Below are 6000 nucleotides of genomic sequence, written 5' to 3'. Positions count from 1 at the left end.
TGTCATTCTTATGTTTTATTTTCTCTGCAGAGAAGTGTAAGTGTAATTCAAGGGTGTTTCATACAGAGATATGAAATTGCATTTAGTGCCAACGTGCCTGGTCAGTTTGTGTAATTGAATCTACATTTCCTAATCCATTTAAACCCACGACATATGGGAATATCTAAAACACATATGAGTTAATATGACTGATATGAAGTTTTTAGACCCTTAAACCGTTGAGCTTTATGTTGCCTGGTTACATGATCCTTCATACTTTATCACATTAGATTGAATGCTTTTAAGGATGGTAATTTACTGAGGCATTGTCAAGTTACTATGGACAACATATAGACTTTGCTGGGTCAAAACTGCATCATTTATATGTGACCATCATGTATTTTGTTGCAGTTTTGAAAAGAGCTCAACAACCATGAAACCTTTTTAACTTATAGGACAATAAAAGTCACATGATTTCCACCTTACCTTAAGCAACATAGCGTAGTTGGCAAAACAATCTCACCGAGCTTTCAGTTGTGTCACATGATCTTCCTCAGCAGGTGGAGTTTGCCCATTAGTCATGGAAATGTGATGTTAACATTTCCAATTTTTCATCCAGGATGGCCATAACTTTGAAATTGTAACTTGAACTGAAAAGTGAGGTGAGTGTAAGAGGTATAAGGGTCCCCCCTTTATTATTTTTTTCTTGTCTTGCGGATGTTGGCTATCAATAAAGGTGTAAAATGCCTAAAAATATAATTATATTTTATTTTCGTACGAGGTAAGAGTTTTGAGAGACAGGAAACACAATTATTTTATTTTATTTATCTATGAATCAACAAAAACACACCAATCCACAGGATAACATGTTAAAGTGAGAATCCTTTTTTTTCAATATGATGCCAAGATGTTACAGACAAACAAAACATACAATATGAGACCGAACAACAGAATCTTAAAACTAAAACTGTATCAGTGTAAACATAAATAGCCACATCAATACAGATTAAATCAATCTGAACAGCTTCTAAATGGACTTCGTCTTCTGGTGAAATTGTTTTGCCAACTATTTTTAGCTCAGACATCAACTTTCTCAGCACTGCATAGGTTTCGAGGAGTCAAAACGTCAACCCTGCTCATGCTGGTGCATTGTGGGTAGCAGCTGCGGCCGGGCCTGAGTCTTTGCAGATCCACCAGATGCTTCCTCTTTGGTTCCTTTGGGCTCCATTGCCAAACTTTTTTTTTGCTCTGCGCGGCCGCCCTCACTGTCCATGAATCACGCAGCAGCCACCACCTCCACCGTGCCTCTGCCGTTGCAGCGTGACAGTTGCTATGGCAACAGACACAAACAGGACCCAACAGACAGCCAGTGTGCCCGTCCGTCTGGCTGTCACCCTTTTTCTCTGCAACAAAGATGCTCACTGTCACAGGAAAATCCCGACCAAGGCCACGGACACTGAGGCAACTGATGAAAACATGCAGAGGATGTTTGGCAGTGAAGCATTTTTCAGCAGAAATTAAATACAAATGTTGCTTGTTCATACATTTTGTAAATGTTGTGTTGTGAGAAGGGTGGGCATTATGAGCAATTGCTATCATATGTTTTTGACTCCTGATTTTGTGGCTGTTTAAGAACTCAGTTTTAAATTGTCCTGCATTTTTACCAGCCACAATAGCATGTAGCTGGTATAGTTTTCAGCTCGTGAGTCTGTGTGTGGATCATCATGGAGACACCTACATTAGTGAGTTTTGAGTCCTTTGCCAGGTGTTTACATGTTTATCTGTGGGCAGATTTTTGCCAACGTGATCACAACCATGCAAGACGCAATCATGAAACTTTACAGGTGTGTAGTTGAGATCAAAATGAAGGCCTAGTTCGAAGATGGGCGTGGTCTGAAGACGGGGGTAGGAAGTATGGAAGAGGCCATTGGCCCCCCACTTGGGTGTGGTCCGACCCAGTACTCATGTAATAATGTAGTAATTTTTCAAGACATTCACCGTCTTAATCGTCTATTGTAGTGGACACATGGGAGAAGGATATAATAAATTGGAAAATGTCCTTGTGATGGGTCAAAATATAAAGCCTGCGAGGGTTAACGCTCCCTGTCTGAATACTCTCTGAAGTGTAGAGTTTCGTTGTTTTGACATGGTCTGGTGGAGTGTGTTTAGATTCCTCCTCTGATAATAACAGCCCTCATATTGAGGATGCACATATCTCTCTCTCTCTCGCTCAGTGTTGTCTTGTTAGTGCACAAGACATACCAACATCTTGGTTGTCATGGTGACACATCCGGATGTTTGTGTGAAACCTGCAGCTTTAGTCAAAATCACAGTTTGTACCAAGTATATATATCCCTGGCTCCTTGTAGTCTCACAGCACATACTTGATTCATGATGGTGAGGGCTAATGTATCAAAGTGAGGATAATTTCCTGACATGATCATAATGAAAGCATCGTGCAGGCAGTAAATACATTTATAAAGCACTTATGTTGACTTACGCTACACTTAAAGCAAAGCTTTTTTTTTCTGTCGAGGAGGGTAGACGGAGTAATTTGCCAACGAAGACCTGCTGTGTCAGCATGAATCAGAGGCCCTCAGTCATGAAGCTGTAAAAATTAGACTCTCATATTAAAGGCTGGAAAATGAGTGAGGAAGTGTCTCACGGCTATCATAACTCATGCATACATGGAGCAGTGGGTGGCCTTGATTTCCTCAAGGCAGCCTAAGAAGCTGATTAATTGAAACGTGGACACTAAGGGTGTGGACAAGTTCAGTTTAGTTTAGTACTTGATGTAAAGAGAGTAAAGAGCGGCAAGTCACCATAAATGATCCAACAAACCAATAAAATAATTATCTAATTAACTATAACTTAACTATAAAAGAAAAACATAAAACCAGTGGTGGTCAGTAAATACAGGAAGTATTCAGATACTAAAGTAAAAGTGCTAATGACACACTGTAAAAATACTCCATTATAAGTGAAGAAGAAGAAGATAACCTTAACTGTTTTATATTGGGGCTGCAGATAATGATTATTTTCATTATGGACGAATCTGCTGGTGATTTTCTTGATTAATCTCTTTATTGTTTGATTTGTAAAACGCAAGATGAAATGCCATCCTAATTATCCAGAACCTCAACCTGCACATTTGTGTTCAAATCTGGAAATACAGTCTGCAGATCAGACGAAAAAGTTATTTACTTGTTTTTATTGTTGGTCATAAATGAATAAGTGTGTATTCTACCCCTAAACTCGCTGTAAGTCTTGTAAAAGAAGATCTATAAGAGCACGTCTGGTCTTCCTGCTTTTGTTTATAACAGACGATAAGTAAGAGAACACAAAATGGAGAATAGGAGGAACACCTTCATATCCTCGAGCATCACAAGACTTTAAACTGTATCAGCTGTGTGAAACCAGTGAACACACATGCCTCTGCCAACATGCGATTATTATTCAGAACATCTGTCTTTCCTACAAGACTCAACTTTTTAAAGTAGACCGCTTAAAAATAATAAAGTTTATTTGTGAAAATAAACCAGGCTGCGCTCCACTCAGAGTTTCCACTCCCAAACCTGTTAATGTGATTTAAGAGCGTAAAAGAAATCAACCGTATACTTTTCACTCACTTAAAAGAGTATCCTTAAAATTACTCAGAAATCATTATTACAAATGTCAGAGGAGTTTTTCCCATTAGTGTGAAGGATTTTTTGCTTTGATGGCAGTAATTCAAGCCAATTTTCAACGAGGTTGTTGAGTTGTTGAATCAAAATTGCATTGACGGTTAAAACTGAGACGTTCTTGTTGTTTAATCTGTTGATGAATTACAGAAAAGACAAGTGGTCCCCCTTTAATGCTGCTTAAACCATGGGTTCCCAATCTGGGTGTCAGGATCCCTTAAAGAGGTCGCAATATAAATTGAAGGGGCCACAAAATGATTTATGGGATAGGAGAGAACCAAAAACATATTTTCTACATGAAATTATGTTTATCTAAAAAATATTTTCCTCTAATAATTCCTATAATATATACTTTCAGCTTTTTAGGCCTCTAAAAATAATTTTGCAATGGGATATTCATCTTGGTTAAACTTCTTATGACTCATAGAAATATTAAATCTGGGAGTTTATTGTTTTGTTTGAAGGGGACACGAGCCAAAAATGTAGGTTCATCATATTTGGGAAATACGCTTATTTGCCTTCTGGCCAAGAGTTATATGAGAAGATTGATACCTCTCTCATATCTGTCCAATAAATATAGTCAGCACCCAGTTAGCTTAGCTTAGCATAAAGACTGGAAAAGGTAAGCCTGGCTCTGTGCAATGGCAATAATAATCCACCTACCAACACCTCTGAGGCTCACTAATGAACACAGATTTTGTTACGTTCAGACAGAGCCAGGCTAGCTGTTGCCCCCTGTTTCCAGTCTTTATGCTAAGCTAAGCTAACTGGCTGCTGGTTGAAGCTTCATATTCACAGTACAGACATGAGAGTGGTATCGATCATTTCATCTAACTCTTGCTGAGGAAGCAAATAAGTAAATATCCCAAAACGATTCCTTATCCAGTCCGTAAAAAAAAGTGTTATCAGGACACAGGTTATCTATCGAACACTGTGACAATATTTGATTTCATCTTACATGAAGGTAACAATGGAGACAAAACTGATCATGTTTTACTCCTCTGTAACACATTCCTCCTACCTCCTAACACCATCACTAGTCCCCTCTCCGGCCAAATAAAATTCAGAGTGTGAAATTCGGAAGCATGACCTACACAACCTCTTATCTTGAGAAATGGTAACTCAGCCCTGTGAAGCCCCCCGTTGAGAGTCTGGCTGAACGTATCAATCCAGAGGCTCCAGCAGAGTTTCATTCGTGCACAGATGACCAGTCAGGCGTCGGAGGGATGAGAGTCTTGGTGGTTACTGAGCAGAATCTGGTCCTCATTTCTGTGACTGAATATGCATGCCCCCCCCCCCCACACACACACACACACACAATTCCCTCCTTCTTACCCTTCCTTCAATCCCTTTCTAATTCCTCCTTTTCCCTCCACCTCCTTTGCTTTTGTATTGTCTCCTCCCTCCCATCTCATTTACGGGGACTGGGCTGCAGTTGATTAGTGCTGCTGGATGTGTCTGCTCCCACTGCAGCGGCCCGTCTCAGCAGATGTGTATAAATAGGCCCTCTGGTGTTGTAATTGCTAATAAGGATCCAGTGTGTGTGTGTGTGCAGAAAAAGAGGAGCTGGTGCCATGAACATTTGTGTGGAGGCCAGCTCCCCCTAAAACGCACACAGAGAGGGGGATTCATCAGCGACTCCAAGCCCAGGAGGAAGCCTCTGCGCTGGGGTAGATAATGAGGGGGCCAGGCCTCTGAGCCAAGGCCTGGATCTCCCAAAAACATCTTGGTGCATCAATCATGTTTTTTCCCCCCCTGTTTAAGCAAAAGGGGAAAAGTCTGGCAAACACTCATTTGCTCCAATTAGGCATCCAGCAGCCTCAGTAACAAGAGTCTCCCTATTAGAGAGCAATTAAACCTTGGACACCAACATTAGTTTGCACCCTCGTCTCTCTGTGTCTATAATAAACCTGTTTCTGAGCTGGAACCAGCTCTGAAGGGATTGGTGGAGCGACAGAAATCTAATAGACATCTATTTTAATGTTAAATAAATTGATTCGTTCATTCCATTCTTTCTGTTTTAAATCATGAGGTGAAATCAGTGGTTGATTAGATAAGTTAATAATATTAGATAGAACAAATAGCCTGATCTCTGCATAATGTATGTGTCACAATAACAATGCTAACATGCTGATTGCTAAGCAAATCTCACTGCAATCCATACAATATATCTATCTGGACCAAATTAGTGGATCGACCAGCTGTCCGACATTGGCAAAATGCTAAACTTTACCATTTTTTAGCTTCTCAAATGTGAGGATTTTCTGCTTTTCTCTGTTTCATATCATTTTAAATTGAATACTTTGTTTTTTGACTGTTAGCAGGACAAAACAAACACAAA

The sequence above is a fragment of the Enoplosus armatus genome, chromosome 15 (assembly GCF_043641665.1).
Source record: "Enoplosus armatus isolate fEnoArm2 chromosome 15, fEnoArm2.hap1, whole genome shotgun sequence".
Taxonomy (NCBI): domain Eukaryota; kingdom Metazoa; phylum Chordata; class Actinopteri; order Centrarchiformes; family Enoplosidae; genus Enoplosus; species Enoplosus armatus.
The sequence above is the reverse complement of the archived record's forward strand: the minus strand, read 5'-3'. Positions refer to the sequence as shown.